At 39.0% G+C, this 18744-nt stretch overlaps 1 long non-coding RNA gene across 1 annotated transcript in view; it reads right to left on the minus strand.

The window, feature by feature from the left end:
• Positions 1–232: 232 nt before the first annotated feature.
• LOC114362818 (uncharacterized) overlaps positions 233–18744 on the minus strand; it is a 71510-nt gene continuing 52998 nt past the window's right edge. The window contains exons 3-4 of the long non-coding RNA XR_003656712.1: positions 4372–4418; positions 233–1204 (exon numbers count right to left, since the gene is read on the minus strand). This is a non-coding gene — a long non-coding RNA (uncharacterized LOC114362818). The remainder of the gene's footprint in view (positions 1205–4371; positions 4419–18744) is intronic.

Consider the following 18744-nt stretch of genomic DNA (forward strand, 5'->3'; position numbering starts at 1 on the left):
CGTAATTAAATTCAGTTGTTAATATCCCACTAATAAAGTTGATTATCGCCCGAACGACGGAGGACATCGAACATAGGTTATTTAGCCGGTTCGGAGCAGAGGTCGGCTTGTCCTGATGACATTGGATTAATTGAAAAATGACTTTACGTTCGACCTCCAAAAGAGCTATTCACCGCTCATGAGACATGCGAGACGCTGTGGGAACATCCGCGGAGCTTAAAGAAACAAAATCTTCATGCCGAAATGTTTATTGAACGATTCTAAATCAATAATTATAAAACAATTCTCAACTAATTCATAATTAACATTTTATAAATTAAACAGATTGCATAATCAAATTTTTCATCTTACAAAAAACTAGAATGCAATCCCCGGGTATTGCCATGCAAGAACTAAAACTCGAATTTAAGTAATGATTCGATTGTAACCTAAAATCAAGTTTTATGGAGCAAGGCGTACGACAATTATATGATCGATCTCATCATTGAATTATTCCGATTACATTATGTACAAATTGTTGAAGTAAACATTTCAAAATCAATATCACATTTGTTTTAAGATACGCATGTCAGAGTAGCAGGTTGTCTATCTTAACATATTATAAAACATTAAAAATATTAAAAACTTTAACGTCATGCACACTCGCGAGTTGATTTTGTAAAATAAAAGTCATGCGTTAGAATTGTTTAGTATGTGTTAGTCAATATAATTCAAAACTCTTAACGTAACAAAGTATACAATTTAAAAATTCATAAAATAATAATAAATTAAAATAAAACAATAACGCGCGAACATGTCAGGATCGCGAAGGAAAACGGAAAAACGTTACGAGGATCACAATGTGCACTGTCACGCTTATAAACTAAAGAGCATTTTTGCGATTCCCTCCGGGACCTTATCAATACTTTGTTGGTTTCACATAAAACATATCAGTGACGATTGGACTGCCCATGTTACAAATCACTTTTGAGTTGCGAGAACAAGAGAGAGTGCAGTAGAACACTATCACGATTCACAGAGATGGGAGGCATTGAATGAAGAAACTTCGATGATGAGTGGTAACTGCACATTCCGCATTGTTCAACAGATGAAAAGATTAATTTACGGAACATTCTAATATGATTATAACACAAAGAGCCTAATCTAAAATGGTGGACTGAGTCGAGCGAAGATAGCGATCTGCATCAGACGGGTCACGCTGGATCTGTAACAATAATAACCTTTGAATTAGAACGAGCCAAATGGAGAGACCAACACTGGCGACCACTTTGCTAAATGACAGTCACTGTGACAAAAACAATAAATTAGCAATAAATACGGACACCACAACAATTTTGTATCTGATTATTACCATAATACCAAAATCAAAAAAGGTACAATTTAGAAAATCACTATTTTCCTCAAGGTGACCCTTTAAAATATGAACGTGTCTATTAGTGTTTTTAAAGAACAATTCTCAAGAGACTAAGGTGAGAATCTATAAGGATAAAGTGACTACAGTTAACAATACGTTATTATAAATTAACTCGAACACATCTGCGAAGATAGAAAAAGTGTCAAATGGTGAAGTCAATTAAGGTAGGAATACAAAAGTGCTCAGTCACATTACAATCTCGGGACACGCCCGGGTACTTGAAAACGATGACGCGGCGCTTCTTCGGTGTTAATACATACTCTAAATTGCATTGTTGTCGCCGTTAACAAAAGCAATCGCGAAGTTGTGAACTTTCGCGCGAATCTACTGGGTATTTGTTAATCGTCATATTTACTGTGTCGAATCCCGCAGAGTACCGCAAGGGTGGAGCGAGATTAATATGTGCGGAGTGACTCAGCTAAGTCTCCGAATCAATGCGGGACGGGAATGAATGAAGGAGTGATTGACCAGTTGTGAGTCCAAGTGATATCTGCTGAATGCTAATGCAACATAATACGTCAATCGATGACATCCTGAGTAACGAGCGCGTTCATCTGTTTTTATTATTACTCGTACATTCCAAAGACACTAGCTGTTTCCGTAGCTGTCTACGTATCTCACTGAATTGCTATTCAAGGACAGCCGCGTTGCCACGTCTCAGTTATTATCACTCGTTATGATGCGTACGAAATAGTTATCAGTGTACCCATTTTGAGTTTAGAATCTCAGCGCTCACGTTATATCAATGCTGTTATCATTTTCCGTATAATTAACACGCTGAATACAAGAGCCATAGGAATATTCGTGGGGCCCCGGCCGCGGCATAGCAACCGCGGCTGACGGCTTTATCGTACAATAACGTTATCAATCAGAGTTTCGTCATGGCCTCGATTTCGCCCACGCCCTGCGATAATCTTGACGATTTACCCCGTTTCTTAATCCCATATATTACTACCGAAATAATGCGAGCCGGCGGCGAACTCGGCAAGTAACATTCCTGTAGTTCAAGCGGCTGGGCGGCCGGCCCTGCGAGAACCCCGCGCATTTGTCATCAGCGCCGGAGCTAAATCGCTCGACGCTGGTCCAGAAACAGCTGTTGCCGCTCCCAAAAAATATCCCTTTCCCTGCTGACGTCCACCATTCGACATTATATTCGCAGCTGCCCTAAATTGCTGAAGTTGATAGGGTTTTAAAATTCTATTGTCTGTAGCGTTAAATGTTTCAGATTTTATCTCGTTTACGACTCTGGCGCGCAGATTTGATTCTTCCTTTCGTATGTTTGTATTGACATTTTGAGATCAGAATGTATTTATCGGCGTAACAATCTCAGAGTGAGAATTATAAATGGCAATTTTCGGCCGATAAATTAAAACAAATGAAAGGAAATGAACTCGATTCGGTTCAAGATATATCGATATGTGGATGGTTATCGAGTATAATGATTCTTTTTTAATGGGCGGCGTTAGAATATGGTAACAGGTATAAAGTTGAATTCCGGACCGTTCTAAAATTTTACGATACATTGCTAGCTAACGCGCACCGCGCGAATTCAAGCGCTTGGATCGTTTACGTTCTATTAATTGTTCTATTGATAAAGTTTTGAAACAGTTACAATTGCGAAATCGTCACATTTTAATGATACTGAAACACTCGACCTGGTAACATAGATTCTATAAAGATGCTATTGTTTGAAATGTGTTCATAGCGATTCACCTGAACAAATTGTTGGCGAGCTTTGTTGTATGCTCGGTGACGCAAGAGCAGTAATGATATCGCGCTATGTATGAAATATTTGTATTACAAATGAGGCGCCAGTTTTTTGTATATCCTCTGTATTGTTGCTATGGCCTCCAGACGTAGGTACGTAGTCAAGTACGCGTATTACTTCGTCTTGATAACTGAAGATACTTTGGGTCGTGAATTGCATAAATCACGAAATTTTCTATGAGTGCCATTACATGTTTTACAGGAGCCATAAAATGATTAATGTGCGTTGAAGTTACGTGACTTTTCGTCTTTATGTTTACTTAACCGCATTTTTTCACATTGATATTTGAAATATTAGACATCAAATATGTTTTATCGAGTATCATTCACCGATATCCTAAGAAAATCTGTAGCAAACTATACTTGTACTTTTGAAGCCCTAATATTTTTCTACAGGCAACGTCAAGTCAACCTAAAAAACTACTTTTACTGATCTCGAACCTTATTACTTTAGTCATAAAGAACGCAATCAGTTGGCATTTTGTGTTAGGTTGAAGTAAAGAGTTGAACACTTAATTTATAACAATTAGAGAGATTACAGCAATATTTTTATTAGGTGCTACTAGAGTTTATATTACGCTATAAACGGCACGTAACTATAGCATTTCAAGGTGAGGCGAAGGAACGCTACCGTGCGGCCCCATTTATCGTGACTTATCTGTCGATAAATAAATTATCCCTATCGATATAATGAAGGACGGCCCGGAAACTTATTGATAAACACTATAATAGTATTATCTCCAGAGCTCATTGCTTGATTAATAACGTATGATGATATGAAACTAATTTCTAAATGTAGGTAATCGGGCGCTTTAATTTTCTTAGAACTAATTAATTTGTATTTCCCATATTAATCGTTCCCTAATTATTACAATAATATAGTTGTAAGTAAATAAGAAGCTACATACATAGGTATTAATGATACACACGATGAAAATAGGTAAATAGTTTTGGAGATTTACAAGTACAATCGCCAACAAATCATGATTTTTTGTTGCAAAATAACACCTATTGCGATACAATTGGTTGCTACAATGTTAAGCTTGATGTGCCGGCGTCTGTACCTGTCACCCCGACCCGCCTAGCTGTCAGTGTCACACGTAACATGTCACGGAAATATAATATTGAATAAACAGTAGCTGTGGCTTATGTAATGTCACAAAGTAATAGGTATGTGAATTTTGGCTTACCATTGCAGCAAGTGGTTTCATATTGTTGCTCAGGTGGGGTATTTTACCTGAAAAATAAAGAAAATTTGGTTTATTTTCCGATCAAGATAAGATTAGTTAGGTACCTACTTCTATTTTATCATAAAAATGTTTCACTTCTTTTTGATGGTTCTTCATCTGTTCTAGAACACAAGGAAAGATAAGAAAGATTTAAACTGTCATCAAATTGCATTTAATTAAAATGATACCTAGCTACTCATGTAATTTGATTCACTCCATAAAAGATTTTTTAATCGTGACATGTTGGCCAGGATCGATGCTACAGTGTTCTTGTAAAAATATTGTAAAATGAACGTTATTTGCCGTAGCCGACAGATGTGCGTGAGTTCACCCGGGATCGGAAGCGGGGACAATGGTCCTAAGCCAACAGCGCCGCCTGCCGGCATTCCGGGGAACCTCACGTGTGACAGCCGAAATGTATTGTTCGCTTTTTTCAACAACAAAACATGCTTGGAAGATATGTAAATAGATTTAACAACATATTTCCGAGTGCAACTGTTCCATTAGACAGACTTAAAATATTAAATAACGATAACTAATTCAAATTCAAACGACTGCAACTTCGAGATGCAAGCGTCTCCCGGTCACACGCAAACATCGCAATAAATTATTAACATTTAATTAGTGCTAAACATTAACATATTTATCTGAAGCCGACCCATTCATCACGGCAAAACAAAACAAGTCGCATCTCAATTTAATTCATTAAACCTTTTATGTTATTTATACTGAATGTCATGCACCCATGTGTCGGAACGGCCGGAGTCATAAAAAGTGCCGTAAAAATACAAACATGCATGCGTAGGTAAAAAAATCGCTGGCGTTTAATGTGTGGAGGTCCGCGTTCTGCGAAACGGCGGCGAAGCTGGAAAAAATCAATAAGGCCTTGCCTCAGACTGATATAGACCACTCCATTCATAAGTATACGTGCAGCGCACACGCGCGCTGCAGCCCCACACCGCCGCGTACTACGATAGTACTCTATCGTACTATAAACGGCGCTTCATTTTCCGACCCAACTTCGCAGCCTATATCGCCGATCCGCAAAACGGACTTTAGCGCTACAGCATAGAACTGAAACGTATTTTATGGCCGCTCAGGTTGTAAATGTGATTTTAGCGTGCCAGTAATAGGGTGTAAATTTGTTTGTTGGGCGGAGTTCATAAACCCGAGACGCGGTGCAGCGAGATGTCTGCTCCGCCGTCTATGTAGAGATGCGGCGTCGATTAACTTCGCCGGTAATGCACTCGCGCCGAGACAGTTCGAGTCGGTATCGATTCGCTGCTCGTCACTCGATTGTTTATTCAAGCCCCAGACTCGGTTTCGAGTTTGGATTGTTGGACCGATTCAGATAAGTCCGAACGCGCAGAAGTTACTATTTCGGATTTGTGAAGATGTGATCTTTTAATTAATTTTGGAATGGATCGAAATATGCTGCTTATTCAGGAATAAAACAGATCATATTGAGTATAATGAAAGCCTTTTTCAGAATAAGTAACTAATGCCCGTTTTCACCATCAATCCCTAATTTTTAAGTGACCCCTATGGTAACACCTATCACGAATTTTGCTGTCAAAGGGGTCACTTAAAAATTAGGGATTGATGGTGGCATAAGCCTAGTTTTAAAAAACATATGAACTTCAGCATGGTTCAGCTACGTTCAAATTAATTTGCAAACCGGCGACGTCATCATCCTCTTATACAAAATCTATGAAAGAGTCGCGTTTTGACATCTCATAAGTATGTCAATTGACTAGTATGTCAGCTACCCTATTTTCGCGTCAAGCATACACCGAATGCATCGTTGCAACATTTAGTTTATCCTGTGTGTCGTCACCGCTCAGCTGCATCAAAATAGATCCGTCCCACATTCCGCGTTACGTAAGCAGGCGCCACCTAATGATAACGCCCGAGATACGCATTCGTATTATTAATGATAAGCTGTCATTAAAAATGGTACAGCTATCATTACGCGGGTTATTACAGGGGCTTCACCGCGAGGACTTAGGTCCGTCGTCCAGTGGACGCGGGCGGAAATCGTGAATGAAAATGACTTATGTAGAGATAATCGTCTCTACTCATTTCATTCACCAAAGGTTAACTGAACAGAAAGTATATCAGATTGTTAACGTATTGATAAGCTAATCGTGATTAGTCATTCTTGATAATTAAATTTACGTAGTTAACACAGAAATTATATGATGCATTTTTTGCAAGCAGGATGACACTGGTTCTACTCTACGAAAATACCATAAAATATACTTATTAAGCTTTTTATTTGGGTTTTAGCTAGTCGTTAGAATGATGTTTTTAATAACCTGTAGTAGATAGACAAATCATTTATTTGCATACACTTAACACACATAAAATAGTAAAGTACTATTTGTAGGTGTAGTGTGACGTAAGCCTTACGATGACATGGCGCTGACACTTTCGCAATTATCATTATTGCACACTTGCAACGCGCTATTTTCCGCGCTCGTGATATTTGTCATTAACATAAGGGAGAGTCCGCTAATTTGGACCAGTTTTTTTCAATCCCATTTTACACATAGATTTCTTTTGTTTTTGCTAATGTCCATGGTATATAAATATAATAAAAGATACATTATTCAACTTACTATTTCATAAGTATTAATTAACATGATTGTTGTATATTTAGCATAAATCAACAAAGTACGAGTTCAGAGCTTCGGTCCAATTTAGCCAACCGGTTTGATAATTTGTACCACAGGGTTACTAAATTGGATTTCAATAAATTTCAAGCCTATAAAAAAACTATGGCAAAATATTATACGATACATTTTTAACAAATTAGGAAACGAAAAGGAACAGTAGTTAATAACATAGACAATCGATATTGTTTTACACGTTATCACGATTTTGAGTATAAGTTTTGTAATTCCAATTATCGTAACGCATACTTGTACCTAATCTACTTTGCCAGTCTTTTGCTTTCATTTATTGTTAGTCAAACATAACTACGCTATTATAATTGCAAAATATGATTTACTAAAAAAAATTTCAAAATCCTTTGGTAAAGTTCCATACAACTTGATGTGGTACAATTTAGCCGACTAGGTGATAGTGCTTTTAAAAAATCGGTAAAAAATATAGCTTATAAATACCGAAAAATGTTTCAAATAATTGTAATCCACACTAATTTACGCTTCTAAATAATATATTAGAAACACCCTGTGATTAAATTTAACAAAATTACAAACTAAACATGTACTGTCAAAAGTTACTTGAAAACAATGAAAAAATACTTTTCAAAATAAAACACACGTGTTAATTGTCACGGCAAAAACCACATGGCCGATATTAATTGATTTTAGTTGTGTATCGCTGAGTGTTGCAATTACAGACATTCAATAAATACTGTACGAAATATGAGGGTGGTACAATTTACCCGGCGGTACAATATACCGAACTCTCCCCTAAATGTTGTTATTCAATGCAAACTAATATTATACTTCATGTAGAAGCCTAATGATTGCGAAGCCTTTAATTATGTGAACCATTCGATTCTATTATCCCGTCAAAGATATAAATGTGTTCTGCTGGCTCCAAGATCTGCCAAAATGATAACACTATACACACCAACAACACTATTTTATTTATGCAACAATAACTTCAATCAGACGCAGAAAGCACCAATCACTAAAATATCTGAGATAGAAGCAGACTATTGCCACCATTCAGTCAGGTACATAATCATTCTCCTTAACTCTAAGATCTTAGAGAGACTGGTCATCGAAATCATGCAACGGAATGGAGTTGCAGAGAGAATTTTTAAGAGTATCAGCTAACGGTCGAGATGTTAATTTTTTATAAGTTTTCTTTATTCGGCAAGACAAAAAATATGTACCATTTTTACACAGAAGAATACAGTGCGTTTAACATTTACGAGCATTGATGAAGAAACTACCATGACTTCCATTCATCTTAAGAAACAGAAACAGCCTTAATCTATCAAAAAGTACCACATTGACACAATACATAATAGTAGACACAGGTACATTGATTGATCCTCCGCGGAAACAGCTAACGACTTGTCCCTAGATAAGAATGAGCGTCGCGTACAACAATCGCGCGGCGCCGGCGACATTGTAGCTGCGTGCGCCGGCACACCGGCTGCGTCCAGGGCTGCCAGTGGCAGTAAGTAACTTGTGAATAGGCCAAACAATTGTATAGGTAAGAAGACCTTATGATTGGTTTTAGACGCTTCTTTGACGCCAAACGTGAAAATTTAGTCTACTGTCAAATTTTATATCAACTTTTATAGGCCTATGTTCAGCAGCAAACTCAGATCGTTTTTCATCATCATCATTTCCGCCATAGGAGGATAAGAATTCTTGGTGAACCTGCCAGCAATAACTACGTAAAACTAAAAGTCTTTGGTTTACATTGAAACTTGGCGATGACATTCTAGAGCGAATGGTAACCCTACATGTCGCAAATGTCATGGAGTAAATGAACGAACTAAGGTTCGACTGAACCAAGAACGAAGGGCAAGGGCCACTTTTGGCATCAACAATTAATGTCGGTGAAAGTTGATTCTTCAGGATTTTTCCACAACAAGGAATGCCTTGGCCTGCATCTCATGTGATAGAAAGTGATGATCACTATGATCAGGCCGAATAACACAACAAATATAATTAACTTTTGAAAAAAATAAAACCGACTTCAAATGCGTGAACACAAAAAAAAACTAAAAATTAAAAATATTGCGTATAAAAAAGTTCATCCCCAATTTTCCACCCTTGGGGGTGAAATATTTTCTTCAAATTCGGATGAAACCACCCTTTTGATAATACCTATTCAACAAAAAAATAATCGTTCAAATTGATTTATAATCGGCGGAGATATTGCGTATAAAAAAGTTCATCCCCAATTTTCCACCCTTGGGGGTTGTTTTTTCTATTATTAAATTTAAATGGGACCACCCTTGAGGTATTACCTATACGCCGAAAAAAGATTTGTTCAAATCGGTTCATAATTGGCGGAGTTATCGCGTAACAAACATAGAAAAAAAAAAAAAAAAATCATACGGGTCGAATTGAGAACCTCCTCCTTTTTTGAAGTCGGTTGAAAACAGTGTGCCACCCCTACACGTCACGGTGCTGCGTTCAAATACATGGTATCCGCGCAGCGATAGCATCGTGCTTTACGACGCCGCGGATATGCGCGCGCGCCGATAGAGACGTTTCTCTTCTATCGGCTGTATCGCTCAAAATAAACAGTTAAATACTGCACAGTATTTAGTACACCATTTTCTTTATTTTCTTCCATCATACACAAGAATACGCGTGCGTGAGTCAATGTTCGCTCGTATGTGAGGGCTTGTCGAATAGTATCCTGTAGGTGGGACATCGTGCGTGTTTTGTTTTCGATGTAAACTCGCGGAGATGAACAGGCCTGCACATACGCGCTAAAGAGCTTCACTCATTTTCGTGATTGAAATCGAGTGAGATAAGTTTTTAGATCGATATCATTAATTAAATCAGCATTCTTACAGTGTATCCTTAGCATCGTGCTTTACGACGCCGCGGATATGCGCGCGCGCCGATAGAGACGTTTCTCTTCTATCGGCTGTATCGCTCAAAATAAACACATACGCGCTAAAGAGAGCGCCTTCACTCTTTTCGTGATTGAAACCGAGTGAGGTAAGTTTTGAGATCGATATCATTAATTAATACTGTGTATTAGACACTCCGAAAAGTAGAGCGATAGTTTTACGCGAAAAAGGAACTGTCAGACACTGAAAAGAATGAACACATAGGTACGCTTACATCAGTACATAGATTGGACTCGTTTACCATCCATAGAGGAGGGAGTCACAGCTGTTGAGACAGAAAGAAAAGAAATAAAGTACTTATTAGGCATACACACATGACTGTAAGAAGGGAATGGTCGAATGTAATTTTCTACTTTAGTAAACTTCATCATCATTATTTCAATAACGACAACCATGACCAGCACACACCATGGGCATGGCACGGCTAATGGACAACACGACAAAATCATCTCAACAAGAAAATAATTGGAAAAGCAAACAGCGTGTCTACTTCGATGCTATGTTAAGTAACAATGATTTGACATTGACGGACGAAGACCGCCAACTTCACGCTTGCATGGCTACGCATGACTTTTGACTAATAACGAAGAGGTTTCATACTTAAGTTATTAACAATAATGAGCACCTACAGACTCCAAGGATCCGTAGGGCGTATCAATAGTCCGATCCAAAAAGATGCACCATAAACTTTTGATCGATGCTTTTAATACCGCTATAGAATTAAGACCTTAATTTCATAGCAACAAACTGACAGCGTATGCGACTACCTACTTAAATATCTATAGACATCAATGACTCAGATGAACCATTCTATTGCTCATCACAAAAAATATCGAGGTTCGATATCCTATGAACAGACTTTGTACTAAGCGCTTACACTAAACGCATTAACTATGAAATATTATAACAACCACAATTACGAACAATAATTGAACAAGCGACATAATGTATAAATAAATCACAATACAAATTACCGTATTCAATAAATATTAAAGTATACTAAAGAGACTGTAATCGGCGTACTCTCACAACGGGATTTTAAATCCGCTATCTCTCGACTCGTATTAATAACCTGATCTTATTTTAACAAATCGAAATTGTAATTGAAATAACCGGGCTGTGGTCAAAATACAATATTTTAACGTTAACTTTAAATGAACGATACCTCTACCACATTGATATCTACAGCTGTTGCTGTGAAAAAATCACAACCAAATAGTGTTTTTCCTATGATTCGTTCGTTCGTTTCAGCCAAATGACGTCCACTGCTGGACAAAGGCCTCCCCCAAGGTTTTCCACAATGAACGGTCCTGCGCTGCCCGCATCCAGGCTCTTCCCGCGACCTTTACCAGATCGTCGGTCCACCTAGTAGGAGGCCTGCCCACGCTACGTTTTCCAGCCCGTGGTCGCCACTCGAGAACTTTCCTGCCCCAACGGCCATCGTCTCTACGAGCTATGTGCCCCGCCCACTGCCACTTGATTTTAGCAATTCTGCGAGCTATGTCGGTTACTTTTTACGATTTTCCTATGATTAAATAACAATATTATGTGATTTACATGTGCAAGACTTGTATGTATTTTACGTTTCATGATATTTTTTTCTTGTTCTATTTATTTATCACGAGAGTTCAAGTTAAAATTGCATAAATTAATCAAACTCTTGGCTTGCATGTTACTTAACTTTTATAAGAACCATTTTGGGTTAGATCACTTAGATCGCTTAGTTAGGCCCCTTAGGTTTATTTTTTTAACATTTCGTCACTACAATGCTAGATATTTAACGGAGATGTTTATAGCTGCGGGTCTCTAACTTCACCGAAACCAAATCAAGTTTCGATTAGGATGCGGACACACTGACAGCGTTGATCGTAAACTACTTAACGAGTTACTATTTTGACATCTCCAGTCAACCGGTAAAAGGATGACGAGTGGTTTATGGGAGGAAACAAATTGGTTAGTGAATTACACCGGTATTCGCTAATGAATCGATAACAATAAGCAGTAGAAAATTATGTGTCTACTGATTATTCGATTCAAACTCACAAAGTGACTCTGAAGAACCGCAACAACCGTAACCGTGTTTGGTTTGCATAAGAATTTGTTTTAATCTTGATCAAAATACAAAACTAGGTTCAAACACAATAAATTAATGACTGAAATGTAAGTTCTGTTTGATCAATAAATTAATGACTTTGAAATTAATACTGAAAAAGCCCGTTACATGGAATGAGACACACCCATTTTATCATACGGGATTTACCCAATCATTTCGTATACCCAAAAATTCAGAATACAAACAACCTCGAAACGTTAATTCATAAAATATCTGTAATGTTTAACTCACATAAGTATGTTGATTCCAATCACTCCACATACCTAAAGTTTACGAGGCATTTAATTTATATCTTTATCAGTCTGTGGCCCTCACTTTCTCAAACACCTTTATTTTAATAGATCGTTACGGACATGCAAAAGTGTCGTAGCACCTCTACAATAAACAAATCAGATCGCAAATGTTTCCTTCTCCCATTACAGGACACTTTTGGACAAATTTTAAGACGGCCCAAAAGATATAAAATCTTTATAGTCGAGTTACGAGCTTGTTAATTTTCATTAAATTCAACAAATGCCTGACTGACGGGAAATCGCGCAAAAAGTTTTATTAAAACGAAAGTTACTTTACAAGCGGTTTGGTACCGTTCCTCAGTTTATAACTTTTTAACGTTACATTTTATTGCGATCACTCCAAATCAATTGATACATCAAATTCCCAAATCTTTATATTGTGGAAATTCAAGGAAGTCGTAATGATCTGTTTGTCAACATGTTTTTATTTCACTTGTCTCTTTATATTCTTTGGGCAATATTGAAACCTTTTCATTACGGTTCCAATTGAAATAATTCTGAACGTATTTATTTATCAGCGCGTCCCTAGAATCGTAAGCTGTTCTAGTCTTGTATCAACGACCTTCTTGAGAAGAAATTTATTTAGAATTTTGACGACGTAATTGCTATACGAAGATTTCTACATTTTAATGCTTCTCCAATTACTATCCAGCTGTTTTAATTTAACTGACGCGCATTCCAGGAGGTTTATGTCCAGCAGTAAGTAAATGAATATTAACTGGCGATAATTATTTTAAAATGGTGAGAAAACAAAATACATAATATAACTTAGATCTTATGGAAAAGAAGCAGCGGTAGGTAATGAACTGAGATAACGTGAAATAATTTAAGTACCCATAATGAAAATGGATCACCGAGTCTCGCGTAACCGCATATTTTGTTTTTCACTGCATGCACACCAAACTAAGCCAAACATATGCGTGAGATCTCCGCGACCCTAAATCAACCGACTGTCATCTGCGAGGTGGTCTCCAAAAAACGCTGTAAATCTCTTTCCTCATACAAAAACAGCCACTTAGCTGCTACAAACAGGGGATTGAAACGTTAACAAATGAGCGATCGCAATTATGATTTCGCTGTAGACCGGCGCGTACGCACGGACCTGGCAACAAGTGTTGCCAACTTGAGCGCAGATGTAAGAGGTGCTATTAGTTTTTATGGCACCGCTGACTGAGTGTAAGGTGCGGGTCAGTAACGGGTCCGAAGTAAAAAAAACCATCTCACGACTCCCGAGCGCTCGTTGGTGGGGAAAAAATGCGGCCAAGAGCGCATTGCCGGTTAACGATGGGGGATCCTGCGAATAATAAAATTAATTTGATGACGATGTAATTGATAATGGTAATGGCGTACATCGCATTACGGAGATGGACATTGCGAATGCCAGAGATTTTTACCCACCCACAGCCTTTCAATTTACGAGTTTTTTTCAGGTTCGCATAACAGGATAGGGTCGAACTCGCTCGGCTGGCGTGGAGCGAGGTTCGGCGCAGACTTTAGGTATAAGAATAACTAACCTACCCGACTATCCAAACACTTGGTCCGGGGTCAATGACTGCTGACCCCAGACATATTTCATTGAAGGAAGGCGAAGACAATTGTCGGCCGGTCAAGTCAGACGTCTTGTTATACACAAAACGTAACGTTTCCCAGCTCGAAATAAAGGCCGAGGAAATAAGGAAAGACAATCGACTGCCGAAGGGTTGCAAATGTGATGGAACCAGTCTGACCGGTGATCTCTGACCGGTAAAACTGCATTCGGAAACAGGATTCCGGAGTCCGTGTTAAATGGCGTGTCTTTTAGCATAAAATATGACGTGAAATAAATACTAAAATAGCAATGATTCGTAACGATCATCGTTTCAAATCCATATAAGAAGAACATTGGATATTTTATACTTTTTGATCAGATGTGTCAATTCAATTCCGGAAAGCTGTTGTGATTTTATACCATTCAACGAGGATTTTTTACTTCAATATAAAAGTTAAACGACTCAGCGAAATCGTATACGGTTAAAAATTTCCCATTTAATAATGAACAAAAACATAGGAAGGCAAAACACTCTGTGGGGCCCCAAAACTATTGAACTTTGCTAGAAAAAAACGAAGCTCGCTTCTCGGAAGCGGTTCGGATCATGATTGAATCTTTCATCTCACAGACAGACAGATATACTGATAGATGTATAGTTACTTAGTAGTTTTTACTGTCCATTGGCTTTTTATAGCGGCAACTGACGGGATGAAGCTGACCAAGCGTGCAGCATTACCGGCGAGTCCTGGAAACATAGTCAATCAAAACTATAATCGATAAAAAGAAGACGATTTTGGCCCAAGTATGTTTTTGTTGGCAGTCAAGTTTTTCTTGTCTTCAATCTGCTATACGATTTGAAAATTGTTTTCAACGAGTTTGCTGAATGAATATTCACGGTTGTTCGATAAATATTAAAAGGTTTTATTCTACGCACAGGAAAAAAATCTATTATAAAGAAGCACTACCGTGTTACACCGTAATTTTATTCAATCAGATACTATAAAAGGTTTAAATCTTTTAACAATTCAAATTATGATACAACAGTAGAGGATATCCTGTTTTAACCCGATACGTTGATCCCACGCCCACTAACGTTACCTCAACAAAACCTTCTTTTTTCAATTGACATTACAACAGAATAAAACACATGTAAGTAAACCTTTTTAGGACGGGAACGATCGGAAACAGATCTTATCGGATTAAACGACACCCATTTGGTGTATTTTTTAAGCGGCCAAAAAACTTCAATCACCGATATCTACCTGAGTTCACTCCGAGTGTTTTCGATTCACGTTGTTACTTGTCGAAATTTAATTTAACCGAAAGCCGGATCGGCCGTAAAGCATTTTGAGAAACGTTTATCTAGTGAGGATTGTCACAACACGGATACAAATCATTTCTGACAGTGACCACACGATAGCCGTAACAATGGGACTTCCGTACCCAAAAAAAATACGTCCGGACAATGGCGATAATGGTCCCGAAGCCGCCATGTGTTGCGGTAGGCCCTTTTGTTCTGAGAACAATATTAGGTGTGAAACGCCCGCCTAATCCCTACAAAACGACCAAACTTCCTTATAAAACGTGAAATTCCCAATAAAATCCAGAGTTATCTCAAGTGGCGGCCGATGAAAGCAGATATATGAAATGCGTGAAACAGGTTCTGATAACGCGATGCGGTAACTTGTGCTCGGTAGTACATGCCTTCGGTGGCCCTTACGAACTTTCACACGCGCACATGTACGCCGTACATCTTGCTCAACGGATGTCGTCGCAATTACGAACGGCCGCGATTATTATTGCATGGTATTGTACGACCAAATTACAGCATCTCGGCTTCCCATCCGGTCTAACGCTTGACACGTGACACGCGAAATTCGTACTTACAATCTTCGCGATAGGTCCTAAATCTTGAGGAGCGGAGGGACGCGCGGCGATGAGATTATACGACTATTTGAGATAGCGCTGCTGTGTGTACAGGATACGTAGAGGACGCCGGCGACTACTATCGGCGGGCTAATAAAGGGATGGACAAATTGCAGGTGAATGGGCCTCGATCGACAATGGCGTCTCGCGGCGACGGGTCGCGTGGACACCTGCGCTGCGTGAAAAGGCAAACTTCTGATTTATGGACACAAATGTAAATGCGAAGGTTTCGCGACGCATTGCACCGGTGAAAATTCGCCTTTCATCAAAACCTGGACTAGTTCCGAGATCAATGGGGCCGGCCGATTGTGACGGCGAAACATTTTGCTTTCGAATAATAGCGAGAATCGATGCGTTACCTGAGGTACGTTTATGAATTATTGTGTGCAATGAATGGAGCTTGAAGATTTTTTTTGGACTTAGAAGAAAGCTTTTTGAAAAAATTGCGCAAATGTTGTTTTAGTTATAGCATCTGCAGTAAAAGACATTGGATGGGGATTTTCCGCCGTCAAGGAGATAACCCCCGGCGTTTGCGGCTAACACAATGTCTTTTCTTTAGGAAGGAATTTATGCATATTTTTTGGTATTCTCTTTTAGGGATTACAGTAACGTTAGCATAATAATATGATACGAGACAAAAGCATTTACCTCAGTATTGGATGGGATATTACGTGGGATTAGGGGAGTTTGCAAATGTGCCTATGTGGTATTAAGGGGTATAATACATAATTCGCATCGTTATTGGGTCCGTGAGTGATGTCTTTAGGTTTAACTATGGATGGCATTCCATTGAGGGGTCAGTAACTGAGTGGCTTGGGGCGTTGCAGCTTGCCGATACAGTTTTGTTGTCATAACATGATTAGTATGCAAGCATGTCGTAACCCTCGTATCGGGAGGAATTCACCCCCCTCCCCCCTTTTGTGGTAGACGGAGTCGGAGTGAACGCGCCGTGAGTCAGAGCCCTCGGTGACCCGGTTCGCACGGAACAACGCGGTTAGCACGGGCTTATATGACGAGGAATTTATCCTAGTGACCAGCGGCAACTTGATGCAACAGTAATAGTAGTCGTATCTATTTGCATCAATCAGGATCTTGGGTGTAAGGGAAAGGCGAAGAACGATTTGATGATGACAGCGGGTAATTTCATCAATACTTCTCTCGGATAAGATATAAATGCCAGATGAGGTCGGATTGTCACTTTTGCAAGTACAGGATTAACTGAAACTGCTAAACTTCGGAATTTCGAATTCCCAAACTTTCCTAGAACTGATAACTCGGGGACTACCTTCGGTCATTAATGGAAAGACGATCTAGTGTAGGTCGCGGGAAGTACTTGGATTTTAGTAGCGCAGAACTGGTGGTTATGGAAATCTTTGGGGGAGGCCTTTGTCCAGCAGTTGACGTCATTTGGCTGAAACGAACGAACCAGCTGTAGCTGTAGAAGATGCAATTCTAAAGAGTTTTGACACGGTTCAAAGGCCACGATGTATTCATTATGCCTTAGTACTTAGCGCATTTCCACCGCCATGTAAGCCTGCCGGCGTCTGTCGCAGCCGGCGTCCGGTCGGCCCGGTACGCAGATGCTATGCGCGACCTTGTGCGACTCAAATGGACGCATACGCCGAGGAAATCCAACACATCTATACATAGTGAGGAACACCATAGATGTGCTGCCTTCTGGCTCGCATGGCAACAGCGCAGCTTAGTGAGGCTTTTGTGTTTTACTCTGGGTTTGATATCGCGACAGTTCGACTTCGGAGTGTTCGGTGAAGAAATAGGTACGGAGGAGATTTAGGTGATTTAAAACTTTAATACCTGACAGGTTAAATAGGAGTTATTATGTTTGGTTAAATATGATTTTTTAGCACCTACACTCTTGGATCTTGAATTATCAACAAAAGAATACACCTGTGTATATCGAATTATCGATAGCCCTTAGCTTTAAAAACAAAACTTGAAAAACCACTCTCTTTAGCGTTATTACATACCTATTATATTTTCCTGTTACAGCACAAAATCTTGATAATTCAAAACCTGGAAACAATTGTCCCTCTTCCCAGAGAATTCATGTTCAAAAATCATTCAGCAAAGAAATATGGCACACTGATCATTTACCTCCCGCTCGGTGCGCGTCGTAAATGTCACGATGATTGCTCTCGACGCAAAATAATAACAACGCGTCTTTTGCGCCGGCGCAGGTTCAAGATCGCCGTAAAGTATCTCCGGTAATTGCCAATAATACCGTGGACTAAATGTCCGACCATAATAGGGATGTGCGTGACGTATGTGATATATCACGTGATAGTGTTTTTTTTATCCACAACGAGGAAGCTCTTGGCCTGTATCTCACCTGACGGTAAGTGATGATCAGGCCGAAGGTGGAAGCGAGCTTCACCCGGAATCCTCAACCACGGAGGAACTGGCTACCTTACTTGTAACTGCCATATCAAAAAGGTTTTAACTGTGTATCACAAAAGTGTTAGGCGTGGGATGTGTAAGCCAAATCTCCTTTTGCCTCTGGCAAATTAAAGAGAGACATTCCCCTGCAGTAGAAAGTAAATGATCTGATGATGAGGACTGAATCAATTGCAATGTTAAGTAATGTTCAGTCTATTCAACGTCATTGATTGCACTAAAAAGTAAATTACATAAAAATGTGAAACTTTTGTATGGATTCCCACAAGATATTAAATTAACCGTAATTTACGTCAGAAGTACTGGTAGCAAGTGGAAAGAGATTTGTAGCCTACGAAAGCCTATCTGCGCATGTGAATGATTAATATACATTTGATTATAAACATAAATAAATAAACACTCATGCTTCTTGCGATATTATCAATATCATCATTTCAGCCATAGGACGTCCACTGCTGAACATAAGCCTCCCCTAATG

The sequence above is a fragment of the Ostrinia furnacalis genome, unplaced genomic scaffold (genome assembly GCF_004193835.3).
Source record: "Ostrinia furnacalis isolate ACB-3 unplaced genomic scaffold, ASM419383v2 OfSCF6787, whole genome shotgun sequence".
NCBI lineage: Eukaryota > Metazoa > Arthropoda > Insecta > Lepidoptera > Crambidae > Ostrinia > Ostrinia furnacalis.